Raw genomic sequence first — 18,790 nt, 5'->3', positions numbered from 1 at the left:
CATTCAAGCCAGAAGATAAAGTAATTGTTTTGTTTTCCACGCAAACAAGCCCTTTGCAGGCAAAATTTCATGGTCCTTATCAAGTTGTGTCTAAAGTTAATGATGTGGATTATGTAGCCAAAATACCGGATAGACGAAGGCCAATGCAGTTTTATCACGTAAACGTGCTTAAACTGTACCATGAGAAACAAACAGCAGCTGTGACCATTGTTGTCAATAACGATGAATCTGAACTCTCTGGGAATGTACTAGCTGATCCATCTGAGGCCTATTTTAAATCCAACATTATTTCAGCAAGATTGACAGATTGACTGTTTTAGAAAATTTTGATGAGAAATTGGCTCATTTACAGCCACAGTGGTGGCAACAGATGAAGCATTTGATCATGAAATTTAGGGATTTGTTCCCTGATGTTCCAAAAAGAACCACAGTAGCCTCGCAATTCATAGATGTCAGTAATACTGTTACGAACCCCGTAACTGGGTCACTTACCAGCAAAGATAGAGAGGTCCGTTGAAGTCTGATGGTACTATTTTTAACAGTATTTATTAGTAAAAATACACAAAAATAATATCAATGCAAACATACAGATAATATACGTCATCAATACTAAATCTAAAAGTGCGGGTATAATAATAATCAATAAGAAATAAGCTCTATCGTTGTCTAGGGGATAATGTATTGTCCGATGGAAATATAAAAGTCACTCAGTTCATTCAGGCTGCAGCCTTTGGTTGGAGTCAAGAGAGATTTTTAGAAACTTGCCAGCTTTTACTTTTTATGATTTCGATCCTTCGAGAGTTCCGTTGGTGTAGCCGGTCCTTTAGCTAAAGCCGTTCTTCCGTGGTGAGGCCCCAATCCCAGGCAAAGGGAAAGGACACACGCGAGCCCCCCACCAGCTGTCGCTATTAAACGCTGTCACGGGATTTCTAGCGTTTCTCCTAGTGCGTCTAAAGGGGTTGTTCCCCAGACCCTCTTTTATCCTTACTCACGGGGTTTCAGATGTCAATCAGGTTGGGATGATGCAATCCTTCAACCAGCCTACTTTGGTCATTCCCTGAGGGCTTCAATGAATAGTACAGTACTCAATACACAATTCAGTCTCCAAGAGACAATAGCCGTTATCAAGGGTTCCGCCTTGCTGAGGCCAGGACACATTCCAAGCCTGTGTATTCTGGACGTCTCTGTCTCATTTCCTGTGTCCCAGACCCGAATTAATAGCGATCTTGTGATTCTCAAAAAGGAGGGGGCTACTTTGTACCCTTCAGCCCCTCAGAGTTGTGGCACATTCGTAACAATACTAAACCTATAAAGCAACATCTGTATCGTATGAATATTGAAAAATGTAAACTTACTGAACAAGAAATTGAGTATACGTTAGAAAATGGTATTATTAGATATTCTACTTCAGGTTGGAGCTCACCTTATGTTATGGTACCTAAACCAGATGGTAGTATCAGGTTTTGCACTGATTACAGAAAGGTGAATGCTATAACAAAAACAGATGCTTATCCCATCCACAGAGTGGATGATTGTGTAGATAAGGTTGGAAAAGCTAAGTTTCTTACAAAGATCAAACTGTTAAAAGAGTATTAGTGTGTTCCATTAACGGATAGAGGTAGAGAAATTTCTGCATTTGTAACACCTTCTGGGTTATATGAATAGAATGTTCTGCCATTTGGAATGAAAAATACTCCAGGAACATTACAGAGAATGATTAATTCTGTAATTCAAGGGTTAGAACACACAGATGCCTACATTGTTGATTTGGTCACAGGAAATGACACATGGGAAGCCTGTATCTCTGCAGTGGAAAAGCTGTTTGACAGGCACTCAAAGGCCAACCTTACAGTTAACTTAGCTAAGAGTGAATTTGGCCATGCCACTGTGGCATATCTTGCTTATGTTGTAGGTCAGGGCAGGCTGACTCCTGTACAGGCAAAAGTTCAGGCAATTTCTGAGGTTCCCATTCCAACTGGTAAAAAAGCTCTTAGAAGATTCCTGGGAATGGTTGGATATTTTTGCAAGTTCTGTAAGAACTTTGCTGATGTTGCTCTCCCATTAACTAACCTCCTGAAGAAGGGTGAAGAGTTTGTTTGGACAGAGGCTTGTCAAGAGGCATTTGAGAAATTGAAGGCCGTCTTAAGTCACCAAGCTGTGCTCAGGACACCTGACTTTGCAAAGCCATTTTCCATAGCTGTGGAGTGATGAAGCTGCAGGAGCAGTGTTACTACAAAGGGATGATTATGATTATGCTGACCATCCTGTGGCTTACTTTTCAAAGAAATTCAATGAGCATCAAAGAACTTACTCCACCATAGAGAAGGAATTATTATCACTTATTTTGGCTTTACAGCATTTTGATGTTTATGTTTTTCTGGCTCAGAAACCGCTTGTGGTTTATACAGATCAGAATCCATTGGTGTTTTTGAGTAAGGTGAAAAACAAAAGTAGAAGGTTGTTGAATTGGAGTTTGATTTTGCAAGAGTATGATCTCATGATAACTCATGTTGAAGGCAAGGATAATATCATTGCTGATTGTCTCTCCAGATGTTAAGTTTGTGATGTATTTTTAATAGTGGAGTGGAATTTACTATTTATATATGCTTCTGCAATATGTTGTATTAGTCTGTAGTATGCTATATGGTAACCGTAAACGTATTGTTTCAGATATTGTAGTTTGCAGTTAAAATTTTGCTCTTTACAGATAATAATTTTCCCTTTTTGGGGGGAGGTGTTACATGACCACTGTTTCGTACTGTGGGTGTCAATTTATCCTGTGGAACCACTTTCATTAACCCTTACCTGGATTCTGGTGTGTTATGTGGTAACCACTTGTGTGAAGGGATACTCTGTGCCTGTCGCCTTGTGATATTTCTAAGTGAATTTCGGAACGACTCAACAGATAAGATCTTCAGCGACTGTTACTTTGTTTACCCAGTGTGGAACCTGTGGGATTCTTTGTAATCATCTTCTCTCTACATTTTAACGTGGATTTACAAATCTCTTCCCATCGCTTATTCCGTGGATTACTGGACCTTTCTACTTTGCCATCTTAATCTTAAGACTTTAAGAACTGTTCCTAAGCTTGACAGTTTGTGAGCCACTCACACACACACACACACACACAAAACATTGTTAACTTCTGTTTATTTCATTTAATTTTCTATATTGTGTGTAATACTAATAAAGATAATGGTTTTAACATTGAGACATGACTCAATTTGTGATCTATTGCTGCTTGTACATAACAAAATTGGGGGCTCATGCCGGATATGAACAAAATTGAAGCTTATTGATTGATTGATTGATTATCGATCTGATTGGTTATCTCCCTTTTGTTTGACTTGTGTGTTGAAACCAGCAGCAATGGATATTGATGCATTTCTGACATCGCCAACCCCTAAGGTATTAGGGGATGCCAGAAAGGACGTCTTGTTGGCCATTGCTGAAAAGCTGAAACTTACTGCAGTAAAGCCAGCTATGAAAAAGGAGAAGAGAATAGTCCCACTTGGTGGCACAATAATATCAGCACCAGACTCCGGGGCAAAGGTTCCTGACAGATGAGACAATTTCTGAAGTAAATGCTCCTTTATCTGCAAAAAAGCAAATGAGTAAGTAAGGCCACACTGAACAATATTATTGTAAACATCAATATTAAAAGCAAAAGTAAAATTTATTCCTGGAGTTTGAGTCTGTCTTACTCTGAAAACAACATTCTGGATGTACAGTGTTATTGGTGGACAATGTATCTATGAGATTTTCCTCAAGTGAATAGGAATATTTCATTGCTTTTCAAATCTTAATTTTGTCTTTTATTTTTTCAATACATCTCCACCCACTTTCACCCATCAGGATGTAGGGGTTCTGTAGTGGACTTACGTACTAGTCTAATATAAGGGTTGCATTCATTCTGGGGAATAAATCCTGCTAGGACAAGTTTGATGTTATCTATGGAGACAATTTTATTTATAGTCTTGTTTCCCCTCCCGGTGTCGATTTCCACAGTTCTATTGTTGATAACTGCAGTATATAGACAAAGAGGTTTCCATCTAGGATGGAAACTAGGGTTAGAATTATTTTTAGGGGATTTCTTTTCTTACACCTAGTCCCCTTTTAATTGTCTCCCAACTTATTTGTAACGTTCTTTTACTTTCTCTTGTGTTGCCATAAACTTACTCAATTCCTTGAGGAGAAGTGCTGATCTACTCACCTTACACTTACAACTGTGTAGCTAAGCACAGCTCCAATACCATATTTAAGTTTGATGATGACACCACTGTTGTTGGCTGAATCAAAGGTGGTGACAAATCAGCATATATCAGAGAGATTGAAAATCTGGCTGAGTGGTGCCACAACAACAACCTCTTACTTAATGTCAGCAAGACCAAGGAGCTTATTGACTTCAGGAGAGGGAAGCTGAAGGTCCATGAGCCTGCCCTCAGAGGTGGTGTGGTCAGCAACTTTAAGTTCCTTGGAGTTATCATTTCAGAAGACCAGTCTTGGGCCCAGCACAAATATGCTATTATGAAGAAAGCATGACCATGCCTCTACTTCCTTAGAAATTTGCGAAAACTTTGGAAGATTCCTATAAATGTGTGTGTAAAGGGGGTTTCTTCTTTTTCTTTGTTACTGCGTATGTTAATCAAAATGGCTTCTTTGTTTTGTTAGAAGTAGGAATGCTTCTTTGTTACGAGAGAGTGCTGGAAGCTTGTTTGGGTTGAAATTTACTGATAACGAGAATTGTATTCCTTTGTTAACCAATTGGGATTAATGTTGTTCTTTCTTCTGAGTCTGTAAGCTATTGTTGGTGGGCATTTTGGGTGAGTCAGTGCGAGGGGGTGAGAGAGAGAGGACGCGATGCTGTAAGCTGGGCGACGGCACGGACCCCAATTGGGGATCCGAGGCCAAGAGGTGCAGCGAGAAGAGAAGACCAAGATAAAGGTGCTTGGTTGACCACTTTGGGTGGTCCTGAGCTGCGAGTCGAGGGGTTCGGAGGGGATCGAATGGTGGCCAGAAGACTTTAGTAATTGAGCTCCAACGGTTGTGCACGAAGTGGTTTGGACTTCGATGAGTTTGGCGCCTTTTCTTTATTTTTTTCCTTCATATATACTGTATCGTTATTAATCACTTAGTTATAATAATCTTTATAAATTGTAATCATTTAATCGCATATGGTGTACTGTTTGTTACTTGGCAGGGTGGGAACATCACACAGCATTCACACAAGCTGATTACCCAGTTTGGCAGGGCTGAAGGCTGCTCCCCCTAGACGTGAATGGGCTGAGCGAGCCTGAGGCTAGCCAGGGGGCTACATGTGTTAGAAAGCATATTGTCTGGGTGCATCAGAGCCTAGTATGGAAATATCAAAGCCCTTGAATGGAAAATCTGGCAAAATGTAGAGGGTACAGCACAGCCCATCATGGATAAATCCCTCCCCACCATTGAGCACAGTCGCAGGAAGCAGCATCCATCATCATTTTTTTCTTATATATTTGCACAATTTGTTGACTTTGTCCTCACTGTCATCAAGTTCCCTCACATTGGTGAATACTGAAGAGAAATATTCATTGAGGACCTTGCTCACTTCCACAGCCTCCAGGCACATCTTCCCAACTTTATCTCTAATTGGTCCTACCTTTACTTTACTTTACTTTTATTGTCACCAAACAATTGATACTAGAGCGTACAATCATCACAGCGATATTTGATTCTGTGCTTCGCGTTCCCTGAAGTACAAATCAAAGTAAATATAATAAAAATTTGAATTATAAATCATAATTAGAAAATAGAAAAGGGAAAGTAAGGTAGTGCAAGTCAGGTCCGGATATTTGGAAGGTACGGCCCAGATCCGGGTCAGGATCCGTTCAGCAGTCTTATCACAGTTGGAAAGAAGCTGTTCCCAAATCTGGCCATACAAGTCTTCAAGCTCCTGAACCTTCTCCCGGAGGGAAGAGGGCTAAAAAGTGTGTTGGCTGGGTGGGTTATGTCCTTGATTATCCTGGCAGCACTTCTCTGACAGAGTGTTGTGTAAAGTGAGTGCAAGGATGAAAGATTGGTTTGTGTGATGTGCTGGGCTATGTTCACGATCTTCTTCAGCTTCTTCCGGTCTTGGACAGGACAACTTCCATACCAGGTTGTGATGCACCCTAGAAGAATGCTTTCTACGGTGCACCTATAAAAATTAGTGATGGTTTTAGGGGACATGTTTTTTCTGGGGCATCTCAGGAAAGTTTGATATTAAAGGGTTAATGAAATGTCTAAGTTGAAGATATCTAAAGAAATGAGTATTAGGTAGGTTAAACTTTGCAGACAGTTGTTGAAAAATTGTAAAACAATTATCTATGAAAAGATTTTCAAAGTGCCTAATGCCCTTTCTGTACCAATCATGAAATGTTGAGTCTTGCATAGAAGATAGGAAAAGATGATTATGTAAGATAGGACTAGAGAGAGAGAAACCATGAAAGCCATTATATTTTCTGAACTGAGCCCATATTCTCAGAGTTCATCTAAAAGTGGATTAACAATTAGTCTAGGCAAGTGACAAGGAAGTGCGGATCCAAGAAGTGCAGAAATGGAGGGATCCTTAGTAGAGTTCAACTTCATTGCCACCCATTTTGGGCAGTCAAACTGATTATGAAAGAAGGACCATAAAAGTAAGACAACAAATATTGGCTGCCCAATAATATAAATGAAAATTAGGCAAAACCATACTACCTTCCTTTTTAGATTTTTGAAGTAAGCTTTATTAAGTCTGGTACTTTCCCCCTTCCATAGGTAGGACAAAATAATATAATCTAACGAATCAAAAAATGCTTTAGAAGTAAAAATCGGTCAAGATTGAAATAAGTATAAAGATTTAGGAAGGATATACATTTTAATAACATTAATTCGACCTACCAGAGACATGGACAAGGGTGACCACTGTGTCAATCTCTGTTTTGTAGAATTTAAAGATTAGCAAAGTTTTCTCGAAAAAGATTCTTGAAATTCCTTGTTACTGTAATACCAAGGTAAGTGAATTGATTATTAACTACTTTAAAAGGGAGGTCATGAAATACTAAAGCTTGTGCTTCTCTATTGATTGGGAAGAGTTCGCTCTTGTGTAAATTAAGTTTGTAACCAGAATGCTGGCTAAATTTATTAATGTTACGTACCCCGTAACTGGGTGTCTTACCAGCAAAGATAGAAGTGTCCGTTGGAGTCTGGTGATACTATTTTCAACAATATTTATTAGCAAAAATATACAAAATAATATCAAAGTGAATATACAGAGAATATACGTTAGCAATACTAAACCTAAAAGTGCGGGTATAATAATAATCACTAATGAAACAAGCTCTATCGTTGTCTAGGGGATAATGAATTGTCAGATGGAAATATAAGGTTCTGTTCAGTTCATGCAGGCTGCGGTAGTTGTTTATCGATGTGTTGCAATTGTTGGAGAGGGAGAGAAAACGTGTGAACAGTAACGGCTATTATCTTGCCAACCTTCCTTTATGATTTTGATCAGTTGATGCGTTGTTGTTGTGGCCATTCACGTATGACCCCTCCGTCCTTTAGCTAGGCCGTTCTTCTGTGGTGGACTCGTCACCCAGGCAAGGGTGGACACACACACAAGCCCCCCTCCGGCCTCGCTATAAAACATTGTGAGTTAAAATTTACCGACCCTTCATTCAGTCTCTGACATCCCACTCTGTCTTGTGGGTTTCTGATGCTCACTAGCGTTTCTCCTGTTGCGTCTGAGGGGTGTTACACCAGACCTCACTTTTATCCCCACTCACGGGGTCTGAAGTGTCAATCAGGTTGGGATGATGTAACCCATCAAACCAGCCCACTCTGGTTGCCCCCTGAGGGGTTTCAATGAATAGAACAGTACCAAGTAAACAATCCTTCTCCACAAGACAATAGCAGTAAATCAATGGCTTTTGTCAGTAGGAGACGTTCCACCTTAGCTGTGTCTCTCTCTCATTCTATTTCATGAGCTGTTATCAATAACAACTGCACTGGCAGATTTCCTTTGTCTCTCTTACTTCCTTGATAACAGCATCGAAATAGTAGCGATTTGCGATTCTCCAAAAGGGGGGGGGGCATGGGCCACTCTGCACCCTTCTGCCCATCTGAGTTGTTCATCCTTCGTAACATTAAGAAGTAAAAACATTGGGGGTAAGGAAGTAGTTGGATTTGATATAAAAAGTAAAAGATCATCGTCATCAAGAGAAACTTTATGCTCAACACCTTCCCTCCAAATCCCCATCAATTCAACACAGGTATGAAACGCAGTCACCAGTGGCTCTATGGCAAGATCAAAAAGTAAGGGCATCCTTGCCAGGTGCCACGTTTAAGGGTTGGGATTGCTGAGAGTTGTTCAAAACAGTGCGGTGGGATATGAATATAACAAATTAATCTATGTAATAAAACTTTGTCCAAAATCAAATTTTTCAAAAACTGCAAAAAGATTATTCCACTCCACACGATCAAATGCTTTCTTCGCATCAAGAGAAATGACACATTCAGGAGTTCCAATTGAAGGTGAATATAAGATATTAAATAAATGCCATATATTAAAAAAGGGAAGGCAATTTTTAATAAAACCAGTTTGATCTTCAGAAATAATAGAAGGTTTTTAAATTCTCCAATCTACGAGCCAAAACTTTTTCCGAAATTTTAACATCGGCATTTAACAAAGAAATCAGCCGATACAAAGAACACTCTGTTGGTTCTTTTCCTTTTTTGGCTAAAAGAATGATACATGCCTCGTTAAATGATGCTGGCAATCTACCATGTTTAAATGAATAATTGAGATGAAAGCAGTGAAGAAAATGATTAATAAAATTCTGCAGAAAACCCATCAGGTCCAGGAGATTTGCCAGACTGCAGTGCAGAAATGGCAGAGGATATTTCCTCTAGTGATAATGGCTCATTGAGATTTGCTTTAAGATCGGAAGATAGCAAAGGAATATTTAAACTGTTTAAAAAGAGATATTATCATTTAAAAATTCAGAGGTATAAAGTTGAGAATAATAATTCTTAAATGTGTCATTAATTTCAGGATGATTCAAAGTAATGTTCCCATTTCCCATTAGAATTTTTGTAATTTGTTGTTTAGCTTTAGAGCGTCTTAGTTGGTTGACTAAAAACTTGCCGTATTTATCACCATGAACGTAAAATCGACTCTTACTTTCAAGAAGTTGACATTCAACTGGTTGAGTGGAAATAAGGACAAACTTAGTTTGAAGTTCTACTCGCTTCTTGTACAGTTCGGATTCTTAGTCTGGGCATATAGTTAGTTGGTCTGTTCTTTTTTTTGACTAATCAAATCTAATCATTCTACGTAGGTCTTTCTTTTCAGATTTGCAGTAGATGAAATTATTTGACCCCTCAAATATGCTTTCATGGCATCCCAAACAACCTGGGATGAGATTTCAGATGACATGTTAGTGTTTAAAAAAAAGTTATCTGGTCCTTCATAATTTTTACCAAATCATTATCCAACAACTAGGTCAGATTAAAATGCCAGTATTTATTCATTTGAGGTAAACCAGGAATATTGATAGACAGGGTAACTGGGGCATGATCCGAAATTAATATACTCTAATAATTACAAGAGTGAACAGATGGAATCAGCTGGTTATCCTTTAAAAATAATCAATTCTAGTAAAAGTATGATGGACATGTGAAAAAAAGGAATAATCTCTCTCAGTAGGATGGAAAAAACGCCACATATCAGAGATACCATAATTATAAAGAAAAGAGTGAATAGATAAGGCAGATTTACAGGTAACCTAGGAACAGAGGACAATCGATCCAAAACTGGATCTAACCAACAATTAAAATCACCACCCTGTATGAGAGAATTTAAACTCAAGTCAGGCAATAAAGAGAAAAAAAATGATCAAATAAGTCCACATCATCCGAATTGGGAGCATACAGGTTAGCCAAGATTACCCTAGTATTATACAATTTCCCAGAGACAATAATAAAATGACCATTTGTATCAGATACTTTGTTGTGAAGCTCAAAGGGAACATTTTGATTAATAAGGATTGAGACCCCACTGGCTTTAGCCAGGAAGGCAGAATGGAAGTGCTGTCCTCCCACCTTGACATAAGACGAGAGTTATCAAAACTACAAATAAGCAATGTCAGCTTTGAGCTGCTTAAAATGTAAAAACACCTTTCTTCTTTTAACAGGATAGTTCCATCCTTTAACATTCCAGCTTATAAGATTCAATGGGCTAACCATTGTCATTTAAAAAAAACATAAAGGGTAGTAGGCATAAAAAAGATCAAACATTCAAATAACAGCTCTAGGGCAAAAGTATCAAGAGAATCAAGACAAAAGAATGTCCTGAGTAACAAAGAATAACTAAAGGATCTATAAATAGTGTTGGCACTAGAGAGCCCTCACCCCCCTCAAATCCCAGAACAAGGGAGCTACCAAAAAACTGCAGCCTCTTCAGAGAAAAAAAACACCCCAATAACCAACTTCCAGTTTCTTAACATCATCGTAAACTCTGTTCAATTAACAATTCAAAAACCAGAGAACTTATGCACTACGAATTAAAATTATACATAAAGAAAAGAGAAAGTTACATCAAAAAGTATTAGTTAACTCGAAGTAATAATCCAGAGTAGCCTACCTGCAAGAAACTATGAAAAAAAATTCAGTAATTTAATAAGAAAACAGAAAAAAAAACGAAGAGATAAAAGGTACTTATCACCCATTTTAAATAATCAAACCAAGTCTGAAGGAGTCGAAATGGCAGGGAGACTTACAATAAATTTCTGAGCTTCTGTAACCACGTTAAGCCATTTTTTGTCCCCAGTACTAAGAGTTATTTGGAGATGAGCTGGATAACCCAGAGAGGGCCTGAATCCACGATTGTAAAATTCTTTCATAGCTTCTTTATACTCGGCGCGCAGCCTCAGAGCTTGAGTAGCATAATCCTCAACAATACAGATAGAAAGACCCTTGTAATCCAATTTTCTTCTTCCACATGCTTCCATGAACAAAAGGTTTTTCACCAGATATCGATAAAAACAGAATAGCTGGACGTGGCCTAGAGCCCAACTTGGGCTTGGCCAGAAACGTACGGTGCGCTCTGTCTAATTCGGGTGGGGTCGGAAGAATATCCTTCCCAAAATTCTGACAGAGTACAGAAGAACAAAATTCAACAGGAGATCCACTTTCGATAGCCTCTGGCAGACCAAGGATTCGTAGATTATGACGTCTGCTCCGACCTTCAACGTCATTTATTTTGGATGTTAACTTGGTGTTATGCTCTCTCAAATTGGAACAAATGGCTTCCAGATGCCGAACACGACATTTTAAATCTTTGAAAGCTGACATGATCGGCATGATCCTCCCTTTTGGAATTAATTTGATCCAATTTTGACTCCAACGAACTGAAAGAAGACTCACATTCAGACTTAAGTTCAGATATAATCTCTTGTCAGTGCTGTTCCAAAATGGAGATAATCTCGGCAGAGGAACCAGAGACAGTCGCAGTCGCGGGACTTCCTTTTTCCCAGATTTAGGGAGCTTTGAGGCCATTGTAGGACAGGCGTATTCGCAGGCAGGTAAGTGAACAAAAAATTTAACAGTCTGGAGTAGAAAAAAAGGAAATAAGGAGTGCAGAGATAAGAAATGAAATGGAGCGACAGTTTTGAGCGACGAAACTATCGCCATCTTACCAGAAGCCCTCAGTTCAACTCTTGGATAATTATGCAGAAAGCTTGAAGTTAATAACTCATCAGAGGTGATTGATAAGTTTGTGGCTTAAGGTAGGAAGAGATCAGTTATTAACTTCAAATTTTCTGCATAATCACTCAAAGAGTTGACCTGCATGTGCCTGTAACGAGAGTTGTATAACTCATCTCCTTCTAACTTAGGCCACAAGCTTATCAATCACCCATCTGTGGACACTTTCTGGAGGTCCAAGATCCATACGCTCCACAATCGCTGGACTAAGTGTGGAAATGTAGGAGGGGACTATGTTGAAAAATAAATGTGCTAGGTTTTCTAAAATTGACTCCTTCTACCTTAGGCCACGATCATATCAATCACCCCTCGTATATCCTGTACAAAGATTAATTATCACAAGAATTAGGTTTCCAATAAGACAGGTTGCCTTGGGGTGTCAGAAATAGGCCTATATGATCAATTTGCCACACCTGCATTGTTGCATTTGGTTTAGCTTATCTTACAGGAGGTGGTCTTGTGACTTCTCCTTTATTATGGGCCAGACATGCTTCACTATATATAACAAATTGCTTACAATCACTCAATATATAAGACCACCAGTATATTATGGCTAGTTATGCATGAGTGGCTCGTTGTTCAGCATGGGCTTCTTGGATCTGTGCTTCCTGCTTGTGGGCTGGAGCTGTTTGCTTCTTATTGTTTTAGGGCAGCCTACTCAGACCTTAGCTTCACCATTACCTTCATATTTGGAAATCATTAGGAATGAGAGAATTCTTAAAACATCATCCTGGTTATTTTTTATTTGTTCCTTAGTTTCTACCAACACACTGCCCTCCCTTGCCTTAGTAAGGTCCATCCGAACAACTTGTTTTTCTTCTTTAATCTAGTTTATTACCATAGCTGTATAAATTGCCTGCAGTATGTCCTGGGATGTGTAACACTTGTACTAGTGGTCTAGTTAATAATAATTTATATTCTTCCATGAGAAGAAACGAGGAAGCAGTTTACCTCTGAGTGTTTCCATCCAGTAGCCGACTAGATGGGAAGATCTCTTTCAACTGCATTTCTAACATGATTAGAGTCAGTACATATCAAGACTGGTTCTGTTGTATTTATTTGTTTTGGTTATAATTCTAGGACTTTAGCCTCTGCAAATTCAGTTGTATGATCCCATAATGGATATGGCTGGAATTTCAGTTTCTGATTTAAAAAAAATCATTTTATAATCAAGAGCAAGGATGATAATTGAATGGATCCATCTTTCTGGATTTTTGTTGCTGATCTATCACAGTATTGCAATTGAGAATCATGCCATGCAATGATCCAGAGGTGATAAGAGAGCATGAGGTTAAGGAACCCTTAGGAACAATGATTACAATATTATCGAGTTTACTTTGAAATTTATGAAGGAGAAACTAAATTCCCTGTGTTGGTATTTTGGTGGAATAAAGGAAATTACAATAGCAAAGTCATTCTCCATGGTAGGAGTGTCTAGGACAAGAGGGCATGATGTCAGGATTGAAGGACATCCATTTAGAACAGAGATGCAGAGAAATTACTTTAGTCAGAGGGTGGAAAATCTGTGGAATTTGTTACCACGAGCAGGTGTGGAGGCCAAGTCATTGGGTGTATATAAGGCAGTGATAGGTAGGTTCTTGATTCGCCAGGGCATCAAAGGGTATGGGGAGAAGGGAGGGGAATGGGGATAACGGGAAGAATTGGATCTTCCCATGATTGAATGGTGGAGCAGACTCAGTGGGCCAAATTGCCTATATTTGCACCAATATCTTACGGTCTTATGTATCAGGTTGTAGAGAATATGGTTCTGTATCTTCCATGACAGGTAAGAACTATTAGGGTCATATATTTCAGGAACATATTCCCTCTTTAAGGTGTTGTTTTGTAAAAGTATTTGCCATTTCCATATCTAGTTATGGTAGCTCTCTGTTCATACTTTGGTAATTTGCAATCATTTTTTCCAAAACCATAAACTCTATTTGTGTCATAACTGGTTTGTCCCTTGCAGTGGTCTTACTGCAATAAGTGTATGGAATACCAGAGTAAGACCTCAGTCTAAGGCAGGGGTCGGCAACCCGTGGCTCTTTCATCTCTGTGCTGCGGCTCCCCGTGGTTTGTTAGTTTTTGAAATGTAATTCGAAATTTGAAGATTATGGTGATCTTGTACAATCTAAATAAAACGTTGTGGCGACCCCATTTCCTGGCACATCCGAACCAGCTCACAATTAGCCACCGTTCCGGCTAAGGGAGATAGCCTACGGGGGTTTGTGAGTACGTGTCTTTTGGAGCATCCGCGCCCACGGGGGGGCGGGTTGAGGGAGGCTTTAAAGCAAGGCTGTTTAGTTCGAATAAAGTTATCTTTGACTGCAGTGTCGTTATTTTAGCGCTGTGTGTAGCACACCGCTACAACGTGTTTTTTATCGCTATTAATATACGTCACCACTGCCAATGCCTGACACCCGCCAGTGTGCGCTTTCTTTTAATTTTTCGATCCAAGATAGGCTAACTATGGAGTAACCTTCAACCCAACGTCTTTTTTTCGGAGTTCAAAATGTTTTTGTTGCCTGCAGAAATGTAATTTCGTTTTCTCTGCAGGAGTTCATCAATTTCATAAATGCAACACATTATAGTTTGTTTATATATAGCATAAAGGCAAAAAAAACCGTTGCATGCAGTGTTATTTCATTTTAAATGTCAAACAGGTTTTATGGCTCCCAGTGTTTTCTTTTCTGTGGGAAATGGGTCGATATGGCTCTTTCAGTGGTAAAGGTTGCCAACCCCTGGTCTAAGGCAATACATCTCTGTTCTGTTGGACTGAAATTATATGAGGCATAACATATGGGGGCTTGTCTTTCTTCAGTCTTGTTATAGCAGATGGCTATAGTGGTTTTTAGAGAAATACGAATTTGCAGAACAAGAGACTTTGTTAGGTCTTTTGCCCAACAAGCACCTTGCTGAACTGTATTCATCACTTTCTCTAGTACCTCATAATCTTCTGGTGTAAAAACAAAAGCTTTTTCATTTTTCTAGTTTACATCTGTTGTGTAATGGTTTTAACAGTTAAGCATAGTCAAGTATGAATCCTCTACCATAATTCAAAAGGTCCAGAGTTGATTGTAAGGCTTTTAGGGTTTTTGGATGTCTTACTTTAGTGATTGTTTGTTTAAATTCAATGGTCAAATCATTGTTTCCACAACCACAAATCTCTTGCTTGTGGTTAAATCAGGTCCCTGATTGGTAATTGTCATACCTAGGAAATTTACTTCAGTATGACAGAGCTGAGCTTTTTAAATGTTAACTACATAGCCTCATCGGTCACTTTCAAGAAGTGGGTGTGACCAGAAGCCAATGGCCAGATCTATGCAAGATCTATAATCATTACAACTCAATCTTGGCAGCAACTGTTGTAATACTGTTGCTGTATCAAAACAGTTTTGTAACATGAGCAAAGTCACCAGAGGGAAGCAGCTGGTAGATACGAAGTTGCCTTTTATTCAGAATACACACACACAAGCTGACTGCCTTTGGGAGAGAGGCTCGCCGATCCACCATTACAACACATTTTTATATGTTAAAGAACAAAGGTAATAGGACAATTTCTGGTTACAATGCCCTCACAATGCTTCTTTTGAATTACATGCCATTTTCAAATGGTTGGACCCTCCCACAACCACACCTGAAATGAGTTAATTACTGATGTCTCTGTGGTCATGCAATGGGATGTTGATTGCATTCATGCCGATGCAGACATCTCAGTCAATTGGAAGTCTCCTGATCTACAGTTTACTCTAAATGCCGTTTGGTTCATGCATATGTAGACACACATCAGTTAAGTGGGTGTTTTCTGGTCGGCAACTTACTGTTCCAAGCTGCATTTTGAATTCAAGCCACAATGCATATTCAGGTCTAAAGATTGATCGTTCAAGTTAATATTTGCTATATAACTCCAGAATACGCCCTAACAAAGGCAGGGTTGAATTTTGTCAAAAATGTGAGCTTTGACATATGGAAATGTGAAATTAGGTATGCCTAAATCCTATTTGTCAGATGGAGCATTTTGATTGGAGTGTTGCTGAAATTCTCCATGCAGTTATTTATTATATTAATGTCGGCATTCCTTTTCTTTACATTTTGTTTTCCCTGAGCTACAGTGGAGGGAGTGGACATTTGGGATGGACCCTGACCCCTTGTATATTTAGGGGATGAAGGATGGGGTGGGCCCTATGGCGGGTGCTCACTTTCATACTCTTCTCTACAATACCGATGGGTTATCTGAATGTTCCTCTGACCCAGAAGGATTATCATGATCTATGACTTTCTTCCACACATAAAAGGGGTGGAGCTAAAGGTCATGGCCTATACCTAGTGTCTGGCTATTGGGGTTGTGGGTGAATTTTTCTTCCTGAGGCAGGTGGTCTCCGTGGAACTTGTTTAGTTTATTGTCTACATTTTCCCTGCTGAGGGGCTGGTGTAGGAGAACATTGTGAATGCGATCAACCCCAGGAATGTGATTGGTTTGATGACTTTGCTATTGTCTCAGCATTCCCTCTGGAGGTAAAAAGGCAGAATCCTTTCCTGGCCCCTCATTGTCTCTGTGCAGGAACGAGCAGTAATCCTTCTACCATCATGTGGGTCTGCAGGATCTCTTCAATCTTAAATTGTTCATGTTATCAGGTGTTGATTAAGGGCTATTCCACATGATGCAGAGATTATCACTAGGATACAGGGGTATCATTATAGAATGAACTAGGTCCCAGTCCACCCTTGCTATTTGTTCTCTGATATTATAAGCTGTTATTAAGCCTCGGCATTTGACTATTTCACTTAACACAGTACTGTCTTCCATGTTCATCTCCCTCATTTACTTGTTTACAAATCTACACATTTATCTGATATGGATTTCCACACTCGTGTGGAGGTGATACCACAGGTATGGGAAATAACATGTGTAAGAATTGCTGAATATGTAGGGGAGTATGACTGGCCCAGAAGGCCTGTAACCTCCAAACACTCTGAAGTAGCCACGAGAGAATTCCTTCAGCATCAGCTGGAGGCTTGGCCATGCTGCCTGCAAACTCTGATAGTCAAAGATTTAAAATGGGAAGTTTGTACTGGGGAAGTTGTAGTAGCTCCTGTTACAGGAATTTATCCCTGTATTCTTCTCTTACTGACCGTCGTCATTTTTGTTAGTAATTCTAGTATACGTTCCCAAGCATCTATTCTCCAGCTTGCAAATACAGCTTACTGATGTGAGCGCTACCCCATATATAAGGAGCCAAGGAGCTGGTGGTGGAACTGAGGAGGGCTAAGGCACCGGTGACCCCTGTTTCCATCCAGGGGTCAGTGTGGACATGGTTGAGGATTACAAATACCTGGGGATACAAATGGACAATAAACTGGACTGGTCAAAGAACACTGAGGCTGTCTACAAGAAGGGTCAGAGCCGTCTCTATTTCCTGAGGAGATTGAGGTCCTTTAACATCTGTTGGACGATGCTGAGGATGTTCTACGAGTCTGTGGTGGCCAGTGCTATCATGTTTGCTGTTGTGTGCTGGGGCAGCAGGCTGAGAGTAGCAGACACCAACAGAATCAACAAACTCGTTCGTAAGGCCAGTGATGTTGTGGGGGTGGAACTGGACTCTCTGACGGTGGTGTCTGAAAAGAGGATGCTGTCCAAGTTGCATGCCATCTTGGACAATGACTCCCATCTACTCCATAATGTACTGGTTAGGCACAGGAGTACGTTCAGCCAGAGACTCATTCCACCGAGATGCAAGTCATTCCTGCCTGTGGCCATCAAACTTTACAACTCCTCCGTCGGAGTGTCAGACACCCTGAGCCAATAGGCTGGTCCTGGACTTATTTCCACTTGGCATGATCAACATTATTATTTAATTATTTGTGGTTTTATATTGCTGTATTTCTTCACTATCCTTGGCTGGTGCGGCTGCAACGAAACCCAATTTCCTTTGGGATCAATAAAGTATGTCTGTCTGTGCCCAGAAAGAATATATCATATCCCCATGCATCGCATTTAAGCTATGGGTTACTAGGTTCAATCATATAAGCATGCAGTCCCCATGCAGGTGCTTGGTTTATATCCAAGAAGAGGCCGATTTGATGTCACCAATCATGATTTATGGCTACATGATTGGGATCAATAGTTCCGTGTGAGCAGCATTTACAGCGCAACATAGATCTTACATCAGCAGGAGCTCAAGAAAAGCAGCTATGATCTGCACAAAGCTATCAAGGCTGCGAAACAACAATACAGGGACAAGACTGAGTCAAGATTCACAATGAATAGCACATGTGACTTGTGACGAGGGCTGTATATCATCGCAGACTTCAAATCCAAATGTTATGATGCCTCCACCATCGTGGCCTCTCTCCCAGATGAGCTCAATCGCTTTTATGCTCGGCTCAGTGTCACTAACTCTGAGCCTCTGAGGAAAGCCACGGCTACAACCTGCAACCTGGTCATCTCTGTGTCACAAGGCGACATGGAGACTGGACCCAAATGCAGGACGCAGGCACTGAAGTACTAGGGGCAGGATAGGAACAACGAAAGGATAGAACAAGATGGGGAGACCGTGGCATGAAACGGTGATCCTGGGGTTCAGAGAGTTCATGGCAAAGGCAGGACCCTGGCTAGGCTAAAGGATGGGTCTATGGGACAAGAAATGCTGGGAGGATAGCCCCCTACGCGGGCCACACTACTTCTGGGCAGGGCCCAGCCTCCCAAGCAGGAACACTGGGGCCTGGGCAGGTCACAGGGCACCTGGGCAGGATGCAGGGCATCACCCATCAGAAGCAAGGGGTAGGTAAGGATCAGAGTCCTCAGGGCGGGCTGCTTAGCTCCTGGGCAGGGCCACCTCCCAGGCAGGGACACGGGGGCCTGGGCAAGACGCAGAGCACCTGGGCAGATTGTGGGGCACCACCCATCAGAAGAGAGGGGTCGGAAAGGGTCAGAGTCCCCCACCAGGCAACAGCAGTCCAGCCTGCTTACCCAACAGAGGCAAGGGGTCAGAAGGGAGCTCAGTCCAGGGTGACTACAAGAACAGAC

At 40.4% G+C, this 18,790-nt stretch overlaps 1 long non-coding RNA gene across 2 annotated transcripts; it reads right to left on the bottom strand.

The window, feature by feature from the left end:
* Window positions 1–3,133: 3,133 nt before the first annotated feature.
* On the bottom strand, window positions 3,134–6,943 carry LOC132395892 (uncharacterized). 2 transcript variants are annotated; one of them, XR_009512778.1, is made up of 3 exons: window positions 6,901–6,943; window positions 5,639–5,729; window positions 3,134–3,596 (listed from the first exon to the last, which is right to left on the bottom strand). It is a non-coding gene; the product is annotated as an uncharacterized LOC132395892 (long non-coding RNA). The 2 variants fall into 2 exon arrangements; XR_009512777.1 differs by lacking the exon at window positions 5,639–5,729 and having other exon boundaries at window positions 6,901–6,940.
* Window positions 6,944–18,790: the final 11,847 nt, after the last annotated feature.

This window comes from Hypanus sabinus, chromosome 6, assembly GCF_030144855.1.
Source record: "Hypanus sabinus isolate sHypSab1 chromosome 6, sHypSab1.hap1, whole genome shotgun sequence".
NCBI lineage: Eukaryota > Metazoa > Chordata > Chondrichthyes > Myliobatiformes > Dasyatidae > Hypanus > Hypanus sabinus.
Note: the sequence above shows the minus strand (reverse complement) of the source record. Positions and strands in the feature narration are given on the sequence as shown.